The following is a 14,521-nucleotide window of genomic DNA, read 5'->3' as shown; positions in this document are numbered from 1 at the left end:
TTCTTTCCAAATTAGAGTACATGCTGCAGTACATGCAACACAATTGAACTCAACAAACTTTTAGGGAGAACGATGCTGTTAGCAGGAGCATACCATTCAGACGCTGTTGAGGAGCTGAAGTCTTATCTCACATTTTTCTTACCTTATATTACCTCCAGTAGTGTGGCTAGTACAGTCAGATCTGGCCTACTCTCCCTTACAGCAATGGCTTTCTCCAAACAAACATCCTCCTGGAACTTCAGAAGTTTCTGGAAAATGTGGTCACCTTATTTTTATACTATAATTTCTTGCTTTCCCTATAATGTTTCCCGGATGCTTTTTCATATACTTTTTGTAAAGATATTTGTAAGAAGGCATTGGATAAGGACTTACTTCTTTGTGTGTCTTATTTAATGAATTTTAGAATTTGAACTTGACTGCAAAGAATAAATGAGTACATTGAAGTACTGAGTGCTTCTCCACTAGTTAAACGCGGCAGACTTCAGAGGTACTTGCCCAGACATCAGTTGGGAAAGGAACCGTGACCTTACTTCTTCAAGCCTTTAACATATTTTAATCTTTCTAAGCTTTTTGCTTTGAAACAAAAAGACACAGTAGTAAATTGACTGTGCTCTTACCCCTGTTAGTCTCAGGAACCAGCCGGTGTCCTGCAGATTGTTTTGTTCTGGATAACAAGGGAAGAATGCAGGCATATAATCCTTTGGAGAGATGGAAAGCAGAAGTAGCGTTAGATAGTTTCTTTGCCACCACTTCTACCTTACTTCACACATGGCTTAGAGCACTCCCTTCCCTACTCAGCTTTTGCTACACTGTAGAGCTGTACTACCAGTAGTTATCCAGCTGCCTGCAGACTTTGCTGCCTCCTCTGAGCGCTTTTTCATACACTTTGACAAGTCAGGCTGGGAGAGGTGGTCATGACTTGGATGGAGATTATTTCTTCTTCAAAGAGGTGTTATGGTTCATTTGGGTCTGTCTGTAACACGGTGGTGCGGCCACGGGTGACATGACAACTCAGCAGCCTGGAAGGGCTGCAGAAGGAAGGCGCTTGGTCGGAATTTGGTTAGGTCTGGGCCTGAAAGACAGATTAGGTGAGAAAGCAGAAGGCTGTGTCTGCTTTACACAGGAGAAAGTTACATTTTTATAAGCTCTTCTCTTCTTTCCTCTCCATTTTTAGCATGATGGGAGACTTAGTCTGGATTTCTGACATCCTTACAAGTCAGGATGTTCAGATAAGGAGTTTCTTTCCATTCTAACCAGAAGCCTCCCTGGTACATAGTCAGGAACTACTTCCGTGGTCACAGTGGCCCTTGCAGCCCTGTTCCCAGGTGTGCTCTGATTTAGGGTGCGTTGCAGAAGTCCTGTCCCAAACCAGTGTAAGGGCGTGCTGTTAAGGTCATTCAGGCACAGCAAGTGGGTGGCTGTTATCCCGGGTTTTCTTCAGTTATTTCTACTTGAAAGAAAACATAAAAGAGGGTGTTGATTTTTTGTTTACTCTTATAGCTGTCTTACCTACATAAACTCAAAGGAATGAAAATGTGCTATATACTTTCCTCACGATCAACTGCATCCAGAACCCAGACAACATTTAAAAGAAGACTTCAAAAACTGCAGAAGGAAATCTGTTGTTTCTCAACTATTTCCTCATCTAATATGCTCAGAGACATAACATGATGTGAATTTGTGATGCACTTTTACTCAGCAACTGTTCCTCACCACTGTACCTCAGTTTCCGCATGCACGCCTTAACCTCTTCAGTAAGACTCTAATTTCTTTTTCATTGCAAATGGATTGCCTGGGACAAATACATGACTCTTGTTTTGTAGGCAGAGAAGGGTAATAACAGTCTCTACAGAATCTCTCCATAAAATGTGACGATAAATAACAGTTTAACTGCTAATCTATATTAACAGACTACCTTTATTTATTGTTTGACTTGTGTAAAGTCAAAGACATCCAAAAGCAGCAGTCACAATAGAGGCTAATGACCTTCTTTCACAAGAACGTAGATACCAGTGGGCAAAAACCATTTCAGCTTCAGCATCATGCAAAGGGCTATTTTGCAAAGAAACACTGTGTGTTAGTTGTTGAAACTTTTTTGTGCATTCCCCGAAACAAATTACACTATTCTGAATATTTTCTTTCCTGTGCAGTAAATAAAGTCTGTCATGTTGACAATGCTAATATTATATTTTAAAATATATTTGCATTTGTGTTTTTTGTCATTTTTTATTGCATTGTATAAATCCCAGAGCAGAGATCCACTACGCTCACTTTGAGAAAGCCCCGTTTCTTGGGATAGCATCATGCAGTGACACAGGTGATCATATGGCATTTCAATATGGTTTACTGGCTTAATTTGTGGGAATGCTGTTTCAACAAGAATTGTGGATGAGGTTGGAGTACAAGTCAGGAAGTTTAATTTTCAGTGATTTTTTTAGTTGTATTATTTCATACAAATAACTTTCAAGGGTGAATATTCCTAATGCAAAGTAATCTTAAAATATTTTAGTCTAGTTAGTGCTTCAAATCTACTAGATAACCACAGAAAGGATGGGAAGGGGGGTGGGGGGCAAGAAAATAATATTATTGCTACTTGTAATTTTGAGATTTAGCAAAGCCACTGGCATCGGGGGGACAGAATAAAAAATGACTAGTAAGCATTTATCTTTAAGGAAGAATAATGCACATTTTGTGCTCTAGCTAATAAATGTTCTCTAATGCATGAAGATATGTGTCTAATCAAGTTGCTTTTACTTACTTTTATATTTCAGCGATGCATAAAACAGGTAGCTGGAAATTCTCTTCACTCCTACCCATGTAGCTAGAAATAGGAAGTTAACTTTATTTACAGAAATACTGATCCATATCTGCTGGTTATTTGAGTTGTTCTTAAAAAGATATCCTCCTGTTTAAGAATACCATAAAAGCTCATTCGTTTCATTTTTTGGTCTTAGTTTTCACTAAATGAAAGAATCAATTTCTAGATAATTTTTGAGGGTTTTTTCTTCTTCTTCCTACTTTACAAAACCTATTTTTAACACCAAATGCCAGAAACTTTCTCATACCTGTAAGCAACTGAGATGGCAGTCTCAGAAGGTTTCTTAGAGTTGTATTAATGTGAGAGGTGTTTCCTGAAGGTACTGAACATAAGATCTAGCATGGTTCATCTTTTCTTGGTGTAGAAAATACGAAAAGCAAGCCACAACATTTCTGAGAGTGGAAGACTAATTTTCTTTTCAATTAGTCAAGGAGTTTGACACCAGTTCTGTATATGCACCGAGCGTGTTTTCAGACTGTCATATTAGTAAGAAATGACAGATCTTCTTAGTACTGAGGGAACCTTCAGGGGCACTTTTTGGAAAGGAGGCCTTAGAAAGACATTGGTCTTCCAAAATGGAGTCACCCCAATTTGTGAGTCTTTTTTTCCTCCAGTGTTGACATTGCAGTTTAGCTTTCTGTTTCTCACATTTTCGTTATGTGCAGTACTGTGTATATCCATCCTAATAAACTTTCACTTGGAATGATGAGGTTGAGTACAAATCAAATCCCGAATTAAATGCAAATCTAGCACCAGAAAAATGGATTAAGTAGTATGACAAGATTTGAAAGTAAACACTGTGGCTTTTCTGAACATAAAGTTTAATTAAACAAAGGAAATTAATAGTAATATAAGGACTGACAAATTCAAGCTAGCACCTGTATTTGTGAGTGACTACTAAAATGTACCATAAGAACAATGTGGAGATTGAACACTAATGCCTTTGGAAATAACATACAACTGTCTTTGGGAATATTTTTACTCATTTTTGGACAAACAGTCAAATGGAGGAACCTTAGGAGAAGGATGTCCTTTTTGCAGAGCCAGCAATGTTTTTTTAATATGACAATGCACAAGTAATTTGTTTGTAAGTGAAATAGCGAAGCCTTTCAACCCAGTGGATTTACTGCAAGACTAACGCATTATTGCTCTGAATTCTGAAACAGAAGAAGAAAAGATTTCAAATCATAGCAGCAGCCAGATAAATGCAACCTTAATTGTCATATATATGTGATATCAATATGGAACAACTTTAAAGATTTATGGCTGTGTAGTCCTTTGTGCTAATATGTGGCTCAGAGTAATACACAAAGGAGTTTGGCTATAAATCCAGGACAATATGCCTAGATTTCTGCTCAGTAATTATTCTTAGTTGCAGGGGGGGAAAATGATGGTGTTATTTTCCTATTCTTTGATAGGGAAAGAGCTTTTCTGGGGAAAATACTACTTTGTACATAGACAAGGGAATTCAATTATTTGATGTTTAGAAACATGGAAGACCTTTGTGGCGTCATTTCATTGCAAGTGCATAATCCCCATAAATACGAAAATGTTCTCCTGAGCAAAAAGAAAAGTGTCCTATTTCCATTATGCCAAACAACATTTTTGACAAATTGACACCTTTTGCCAAACAAGATTTGGCAACATTATGCTGCAGATAATAATTATAAGGCTGCAAAATTCAAACTAGTTACTTTTCTTAAAAGTACCATTTCTAGCAACTAGGAATTAAGAGAGCATGAGGCAAAATGTTTCTTCTGTATTAATCCATTTGTTTCATTGAAGGTGAAGGGAAATAACTGCAGGCAGACTTTAGTTGGCTGCAATTGCATATGTACAGCACATTCACCCATTTGTCATAGTCTCACGACAATTGGGAACAAAAATATAATTGCTCAACATATTCTGAATACATAACAACAGGTCATGACTAATTTCTGCTCTCCTCTGGCTTAAAATCAAAAAGAGCCACATGTTTGTATTTAAGTGCAAATTCAACCCTCTGAATTTAGCCAATGGTCCTTCTAAGTAATTTTGGCAAGGCTCTCTTCTGTAACGATTCTTCACAAGCAGAAACAGATACAGAAATCAAAACTGACTCATTAAGTACCAGGGAAAGTATGATTTTGCTTAGAACATTTTAAAGTTTATTTGAAAATTTTCTCATTTTCACTGACAATTTCTAAAAGTACTCAGGAGTTCTGCTTTGTGATATAAAAATAGTTGTCTTGTTTTTAGCCCAACTCTCACAGGTATTTATCCAAAATTTTGGTTAAGTTTGCAGCCCCTAAGACAAACAAAGCAAATACTGATAAGTAGCAAAGTTTAGGTAATACAGAATTGGACATAATCTTAATTTTCTTACAAGGTCATTAGAATTTTTATGCTGCAGATAAATAATATGACCCATTTCTTTACTTGAAATTAATTAAAATATTTGACATATTAAGCATATGTTACTATAAAAGGTCATCTGCTCTCTGTGTAGGTGGGATTCTCTTGTAACATAAGAAATACTAATAAAGCTGATCCTAAAAACAAATAGTTTCAAAAATGCTCCAATTGAAATTTGAAAATAAATACGAATATGTGTTCAGGCTTCCACTTATATACTGCAGTATTGCCTATTCATAACAGAATCGCTTCTGCACATAACAAGCCATTAACTATTTTGACCTGAGCCTTCACAGAGTATTAATTTGCTTTGCTGCATAATGGCACCTGTTCTGCTATTACCGCAGAGAGCTGCCGTGCGTTACATTAGTAAGAGAAATGACATAAGTGTTATTGGAAGCAGTGCTAAATTTAATGTCTAGCCTGTAATTTTGTTCCGTAGCACCTTTGTATATCTGAAATATGTGAAATAATGGTTTTTGCTTCTTAGACAACAAATGACATTTTGTTTTGCTAAGAAAGCTTCCAAGTTATGAAACAAAACCAAGGGAAAGGCACATTGAAAGTATCACTTGTGTTAACGCAGAGGTGCCTGAGATCGTCCCATTAAGGGGGAGTTTTAAGGGACATTTTTCCTCAAATGAAACATATCCTTTTCTATTCAGCAACTGGAACAACTTTTGCAATATGACTGCTGTTTGATTTTCTCAGTTGTTAAGTTTCCACAGACTCACTGTTGGGCCATACAGGCTCATAACAGCATGATCTGCAGTTACAGTCCCCTGAAAATCCACATGAATATCTGTGGAATATTTTTAATACTTACAAATTTTTACAAAAATACCAATAACCAATTCAAGTCACTTCCTTCTGGAAATGCAGGCAAGTGCTCTGACCTAGTTCTGAGCATTTATTTCTCCAGCTTTACAAGACTAAAGGGTATATATTTTGCATTTATCAATGTAATAATAAGATTTCATTAAAAAAAAATAGATTAATTTGGAATGTCTTTATCGTTAGCATACTGGTATTTTCCATTATTTGCATTTGCTAGCAACCTTTTTGTCCTTCCAGGAGAGAATGCTTGTGCTTATTTACACAAAATAAAGATAACTTTACTTCGTAAGTTCAATATTGTGGGCAAGCAGTAACATACCAATCTGCTAGCCAGTCTTAGCAGGAAATAGTCCTGGTGCTGGTCTGATCCCAATGAGATGACTTGTGGTATCAGCTCATTTTGAGAAGTTTAGCAAACATGTTATCTCTAGCAACAGGTCTGACGTAATGTTTGTAAGTTCAGGCTGTCCTGTTTTGCCATTGTTGGTGATAGGCTTGTTACCAAAACAGCTTAAAAGCCTTTGCTTCATCGTGACCTTCAGAAGGTCACATACAGATGATGGTTCGTCATGATCTAATATTTGAAACATATGTTTAAAGATAAATCCTTCATGCTGTCAAAACATTTTCCTAAATTGAAAACTTTAAATCTTAACTATAATGAAGCTCGAACAACTTCATACTGCAGAAAGCTTTTAAGTGATAATTTGGTCTTAACGTAAATAGGTTCCATTTTGTCCAAATAACAAATATGCCAAGTTGTACCATGAATTATCTGTATGACTGCAAATACTTACTTAAAATTATGGTTAGATGGTCATCTATATGGGTTTAGTTAAGGACCACTACATATCCTCCAGGACACATAAGCCAAGGCTGACCCAATCACAGAAGGGAAATTGTTTGGAGAGTCAATTGCAAAGAAAGAGAAAAAAATGTGCAGTTTCTATAATGTATTTCTTCAAGATTCTGAAAAGACATCAGGTTTGGTAGTACTGGGTTTACACGCAACACGTTTTCTTTTCCAAACACTGCCTTAAAGTGTTTAAATTGTTACTACGATCATGCCACACACACTTTTTTCCCTTTAATTTCCAGCCTCGTGGACTGTCAGTTCAAATGAGTTCTTTCTAATCCTGACACTACCAACACCAGAAGTTTGCAGGCTGCAGTGATTCCATCACCTCTGTGCTGGTGAGAGGATCTCTGCTTACATATCATCATCTAGAACCTCGTAAGAAATGCTGCTGATGCAATGGAAAATGAACCCAGGCCCCTAATTGTAGCTGAGTTGGGACTACTGTTCAAAGTAATGCTTCTTTAATCCTTTTTCTTGATCTAAAGTAAGAAGTTATAACTGAATATGCACATCACGAAGTTCTGATTGATAAGGAAGTACAATTTGTAGCCATCTCTGGAGTAAAGCAACACTTCAAATTTCTCAGTATTACATATGTACAAAATACTTACATGGAAGTTCACAACTACTCCTCTTGTGCCTCAGTGCGGCAATGAGTAAGGAATGAGTAAGAAGCCATAGGGCATGTTCTCTATTCAAGATCTTCTCAGCAACTTCTCTAATTACCTCCATAGACAGAAACTTCTTTCCAGGACAAACGTTTTTGGATTGCAAAAATTCATTTTGGTTCTTTCTATCTTTTGTTTGTGGTTAAGGTCCTCAGGAACATCTGTCATGACTTTACTAGGAAGACACCTGTGACAGATTGAGGGAGAACATACAATACTTTCTATTTACTATGTAAATTGTCTTTTATCATTTTCATCTCAGCTGTCTGAAAAGTAGGGGTTCCAGGTCTACATACAAAACAACAGAAGTTAACTCTGTGTCTGGATGTCTGAAAGGCCTGGAGTTGTGCCACTTTAGAAGCAATGAGTATACAGTAGCAGTATGAAACTAAGTAAACCAAAATGTTCCATTGTCAAGAAACAGAATCTGAGATGACAAATTGTATAACTTACTATAATTACACTTATCTAAGGATGACTACACCAGCGTAAAATATCCTACCTTAAACAAAGCCATAAAAACAGCTGCATAAGAAATTCTAGTAATGTAATAACTGACTGCTTTCAAGCCTATGATACCTATGGACACTACTTCTACCAATAAGATCACCAAAACACATGACAAGCCCAGATAATCTGCAGTCACATTACATTTTCTTTTCAGATGCATACATTTTTGCAGATGTGTGCTTTTACAGGAACTTGTGCTGAAAATTAGAATTTTGCTCTCAGAGGATCTCTAGAGAAAATTTCATTAAAAAATGTATTTGGCTGCTTCAAGGTCAAATTTCTTTCTGTTTACACTCAAATTCTAAGACAGAAAGAACTTGTTACTAATTAATAATACAATAATACTTTACATATCATTTGTTTAATATTCTGCTACATTTCTCTAGTCTGGGTATAAAAACGCAAGGATAGAAAAAGAGATCTTACTTATAATTTAGAACAAGAGTGAATATATAAGTTTTTGATAAAATTTTACTTTCACCAGCATTTTTAATAACAACGCTTTGCCTCGCGCCTTGTCCAGTACCAAGCACGTCCCTCCTGAATGCCTGTGCCCTCTGACCCAGCAGTACGCAATGTCACCCAAGGTCATGTTGTTTCTTCACAGTCTAGTACCAATCCAGACCGACCTTGTTTAGCCTGAAATCAGACAGCGTCAGAGTTCAGGGTCTGACAGCTTCAGGCAAAATGAACTGAGCCTAGTCACTGAGGTGAACGTTATATATAATTTCAGTTTAAAAAGAAGAGTAATATATCAACCAGCACAGTTTATAGATGTTGAATTCCCAGCTGCTGCTTTTGTTTACTGCTGCATATTTCTCCTGCATACAAAAGCTCGAGCTTTCTTGTGTTAAGGCTGTAGCACACTAGTTCAGGGAAATAAGATACAAATGGAAGTTAGCAGAATAAAATAGATGAAACGGAGCACACAAATATACAGACACTTTACAGCTCCTACTAAGCATGCGCATAGGTTTCACGTCAGACATCTTTCACCAGAATAATAGCAGATACTAAAACTAAGCATGTGTGAGCAATGTCCCTATTTAATGTTAATTTGACAACAATGAAAGGAAAACTAGGAACTTTACAACAGGACTTTCCATGAGCTTCTGGAAACCAATAAAGCAAGTATGAAAAGTGCATGAATCTCAGCCACAGCTCTACAACAGCTTTTGCATGTGAGATGTCTAAGCAAGTTTTCTCTCTTGGAGTGTCTTGGGTTCACAGAAAATCTGAAAAGCACTGCTTGAGAGGTTACAGGCAAAATGTCATCAAGAGTAGAGCTGGCTCACAAAGTTACACATTTATCTGACTGCAAAAACATTGTCTCAAAGTGATTTCTGAAGAACTGAGCTGCCTTTGAGACATCAAATATAGGGCAGTTATGTTTTAAAAAGTGCCTATTTGTTACCAGTTCTCATCATGCCTCTAGTTCTATTTCTGAGTTTATTCCAGAAATTCCATTTGTAAAGAAGCTCTGCATTCTGGCCATGTTTGCAACAGTATTCTTAAAATTTTTCCCAGAACTGTGGATGCGTCACAGTTTATTGTTTTAAAAATAACTTTCATATCTGTATTACAAAGAGCAGTGTGTTGTATCTGGCAAGGTCTCTTGCTCCTGAATATTTACTCGAGATATTAGGTATGCTTGTGGAGTCTGGGATGCTATGGCTATGTACTCACAGATACCATGTTTGCTTAAGAGGAATGACACTGTTTACTCTGGAGATGTTATGGGCATGGCTGAGCCCTGAACAGACAGAACAAGTTCACCAAAGATTCAGACTGCTTTCCAGCAGCCTGGAGCTGCACTTTTTTTGTCAGAATTGTCAGTTTTTACAGAAATTGTTTCAGATAATAGGTATTATTATCTTAAAAGTTCAAGATTCCTTTTTTTGTTTTTTTGACAATTCAGCAGCCCTAAAGGTCACTGTTTGGATAAGCTGTGGTGGTACATTGTCCCTTTTGAGCTTTTCCTCATCTGAAAGTCATTGAAAAAGACCCTCGAATAGTGTTTCAAGAAGTCTAATTTGTGTGACATTATATAACACCAATTTTAGTTTAATGAAATAGGAAACTATATAGCTGTAGATGGTTCCAGACATCCATGGTCACAGGGACAATGATCAGAGACGGACCACTAGAAAAAACTGTCTGATGAGCTGCAAGATCCTTCCTTATTTAACCTAGCAAGCAAAGGTTGAAAGGAAGAGAAGCACACCTACGAATAACAGCAGGCAGGAAGACAAGGCATGTAAGCCCAAGGAGAACATTAAAAATGATTAGGCAAAATAAGGCTGGAAATTAGAAGAAAGTATGTGAAATTCAAATGAGGGGCTGAGCACTCCAGCAGACATAGCAGGGGTGAAAGCCTTCTTAGCTGTAAAATGGAGCTTGAGCATAACGTGGCTGGCTGCAGCTGGGTGGGACTAGACAGGGTCTGTTACAGTCTCTGTCCCTACTCGAATCTCAGAGGTACACAAGCTGTGCTCTGGGCACTGCAGCACTACGGGGAAGCATTCTAGTGCCTGGGACATCTCCTCTGCCCCCATTCGACACTTTGGGACTTCTTTCAGACTGAAGCCCCTCTGCTAAAATCAAATTGCACACTAAAAAATCTGCAGTCTACACTGATGAAGATGTAGCCCAGATGTGATGGAGAAGGGTAGACTACCCTGTTAGAAATCGTGCAATAGGAGTGGGACTAGCAGCGGGTTCAGAGTGCCTTTTTGTGTCCACTGTGTCCCACCTTCTCTGTCACAGGGATGTCAATGCTTTCAGGAAAATGGGACTTACAGCTCCAATACTCCCTTAAATTCCTTTCCTCTTTTATCAGAAACAGCGTGGCCAGCAGGGCCAGGGCAGTGCCCGTCCCCCTGTGCTCGGCACTGGTGAGGCCGCCCCTCCAACCCTGGGTTCGGGTTTGGGCCCCTCACGGCCAGAGGGACATGCAGGGGCTGGAGCGTGTCCAGAGCCGGGCACGGGGCTGGGGAAGGGGCTGGGGCACAAGTGCTGGGAGGGGCGATGGGGGGAACTGGGGGGTTTAGTCTGGAGAAGGCTCCGGGGGGACCTTATCGCTCCCCACAGCTGCCTGACAGGGGCTGTAGGCAGGGGGGGGTCGGTCTCTTCTCCAGGGAACAAGTGACAGGACAAGAGGAAACGGCCTCAAGTTGCACCAGGGGAGGTTTAGGATGGAGATTGGGAAAAAATTTTCACAAGAAGTGAAAAGACATGCTATATCAGTCAGGAAAGCTGCTGAAGAGTCCAAGGAACACTGCGTACCTATTCTGCATCAGGGAAAGGAAAGAGATTGTGCTCAGTTAAGCTCTCTCCACATAAAAAAAGTTTTGATTGGGAAAAATAACAGTACAAGTAAATAGGATTAGTTTTCAAGAAGAAACTTAGGCGCTTTGTGTCAGCACTCCTACTTTTCAAATTATTTCAAAATACATTATTCCATACTTGAAATAAAGCTCTGTCAAGCTCTTGGGGTCTTTTGGGTTTGGTTGTTTTGTTGGTTTTTTTGCATGGTTGCTGGCCTTATAAGGTATATTCTAATCTGGAAATAAACATTTGATCATTTGAAAGTAAATGTTTGGCTTTCAACCAGGCAAGCTGTAAAAAAGGAAGGTCTTTTTCATAGTCAGCTATAAACACTTCTAATTCATTATATACTTGTTTTTTTCTTATTTGTGGTGGCGTTTACTCATTATATGTGCCAATCATTACAGACAGAATACAAGAATACTTGAAAATATGTATGAGGAAAGGCAGTACTGGGGCCCTGGAAATTTTGCATACAAGATGACTGGCTAAGGAGTATTTATATCTACTCTTGAAAAGAAATACACAGATCATTGTCTATTTTTCAGGAATTTTAGAAGATACCAGAAAAGAGCATTGGCTTTCCTTTTATATGATATTAAGAAAACATACTTCTATATTTAGTAACACTAATCCCTGTAATGGGATGGTTTTAATGTTCATTGGCATTAGTCATTCCATAGATACTTGCTCAGTGAAGTGCAATTACTACTTTCTAGTCAAGGCAGGCAGACTGGAGAAGCACTGCCCTGTTTGATCAGCTGCAATGGAAATACATAGTGCAAAGGCCAGCATTCATGTTGGTATTACAGCTGCCAGTCCTTCCCATCCCCATTGCCAGCAAAGTGTTACCTGCCAAGCATGGCAGCCAGGCTGAAAGAAGCTTCACCAGACACTGCACTGGCTCTCAGTCCCACTCACATTAGCACAACTGAGGCTTGAAAGGAACCCTTAGGCACAGGCAGCAAATATCCTAAAACTAGATGGACAAACGGAAACCTCTGCCTCTAGTCAAGGCAGCAGAAGCTCTGCCAAACTTTCTGCCACTAGAAATCACTCCCAGCATACTTCTGCTTCTAGCTGCTATCATTCATTTTCTCTAGGAACTCCTTGGAATGCCACGGACACTGTGGAGCAGAAGGGGAGAAGACAAATGGCTAAAACATCTTCTTATATCCTATCAAATCCAAGCCTTACAGTGGCACAGAAACACATGGGATCCAACTGGCTCCCTCCTCTTTTGTTCCAGTCTGTTTGTATCTGATGAACACGCTGTACTATAAACTGATTCCCAGAGCAATGAATAAAAAATGAGAAATTAGGCACCCTAGTTCACCTAACCATATTCCCACCACTGTCTATCTGATCTCATGTTAAAACAATTCATTTGAGAGAGACTATTACACAGAATCATGCTGGTAACTTTCCTTTTTTTAATGTTAAAACCCCCCACAAAACTATCAGAGGCAATTTCTGTAGTGCTGTCTTCCTCCGTGTTAATACTTTGCCTGTGCTTTACAGCACTTGTTCTAACCACCTGCATTGCTCATTTTGCCAGCATAGACACATTTAGTTCTCTTAAGCCATCCTTTCAAACAAGACACTGCAGCTGGAAGAAACCATCAGGCAGCCAGATCTCCGCAGTGACGGGTGTTATCAGTCACCGTGTGCCTGACCACTGTGGATAGTACCAGAAGACTGTTGGCCAAAGCCAGAGGACTAGAAACGTGATTTCTCCCATTGCTGCAAATTATTTCTGTGTTCAAATCTAAATGGAACAATGTTTGTAACCAAGCAACCCTATTTCTGCTCCCAGTCATTGGCGCTTCTGCACATGGTCCTCTAGATCTTTTTGAGGAGTTCAGGTGGAGAAATTAAGGACATATGCGAGGACTTGCATGCCCAGTTCCTTTTGGAACGTCCAAAACACAGACAGCTTTGAAATGGTCATGCCTAATTTACTTATTTCCATAAGATAAAAATTTTTATTAAAACATCTTTTTCTTTCCACTACCTGGCTGAAAAAAAACCCCCAAACACGTATTATCCGACCTCAAGGGGGCAGCGTGGTATTTCAAGAATCGCCTTAAAAAAAGCGACAATGCCTTAGCACAGCAGCAGGCTCTAATGACAGCGTAGAATTAAGGTTGTTGTAAACATTAATTATTAAAAAAAAAAAAGGCAAAATAGAAGGTAAGTCCATGGCAGTACCATTAGCTCACCTGTTTTGCTGCTGTCCGTGTGACACAGGACTGCTGTTTGCAGATAGATGTCCCATATGCCTTAGCAGCTGCATCAGCACAGCCCTCTGCGCCAGTTCTTGCTTAACCACAAACCTACTATGAGCACTGTGTTCAGAATTGGGATGGCACTGTGTCTAGGGCAAGGAATAGCCTAGCTCTGTGATAATGAAAGTCTTGCCTGTGAGAGGTAATAATTCTCTTCATGCTTTCAAATGGTACGCAGAAATTATGCGAACACTGACTGCAAGGTTATCTCCCGAGTAACTGAGTATAGGTGCCTTTTATGGCACTGCATTATTTTGTCCTTTCATAAAAGTATTCTATGCCATCTTAAACTTAGATTATTTTTCCCTCTCACTTCTTCTCTTGGAAGACTAACTCCAGGATTTCTTTGCTCTAACTGACCTTATATAAAAACTCCACTCCAGATTTATTCTTAGTCAACTTATAACTTTTGGTTCTTGTGTCAACATTATCTACTAGCCCTTACACTCCCTCTGCTTTGATTAATTAAATATCTTTGTATCTTTTATGATATGATTAAACCCTCCAATTCCTTGATCATTTTAGTAACAATTCTCTCTGCCTCTTCCCATTATAATCTCTTCCCTTGAGCCCAGATGATAGATAGTTACTATATTCCAGGTACATAATCCCCAAATCACAGGCCCTAATACTTTTTCAGGTTTATTGGAAATTCATCATGTCACCACCTGTGCCTTTTATAGAACTGATGAGTTAGAGATGGCAACATTAGCATGTATTCTGAAGACTTGGAGGAGAAATAACTTGAGAGTTAACTCCGGTGCCACCTCCAGTTCTGCCATCACTGTGCAACAGTTCAAGACAAGATTGCATCTCAGGT

This window comes from Falco naumanni, chromosome 8 (assembly GCF_017639655.2).
Source record: "Falco naumanni isolate bFalNau1 chromosome 8, bFalNau1.pat, whole genome shotgun sequence".
Taxonomy (NCBI): domain Eukaryota; kingdom Metazoa; phylum Chordata; class Aves; order Falconiformes; family Falconidae; genus Falco; species Falco naumanni.
Note: the sequence above shows the minus strand (reverse complement) of the source record.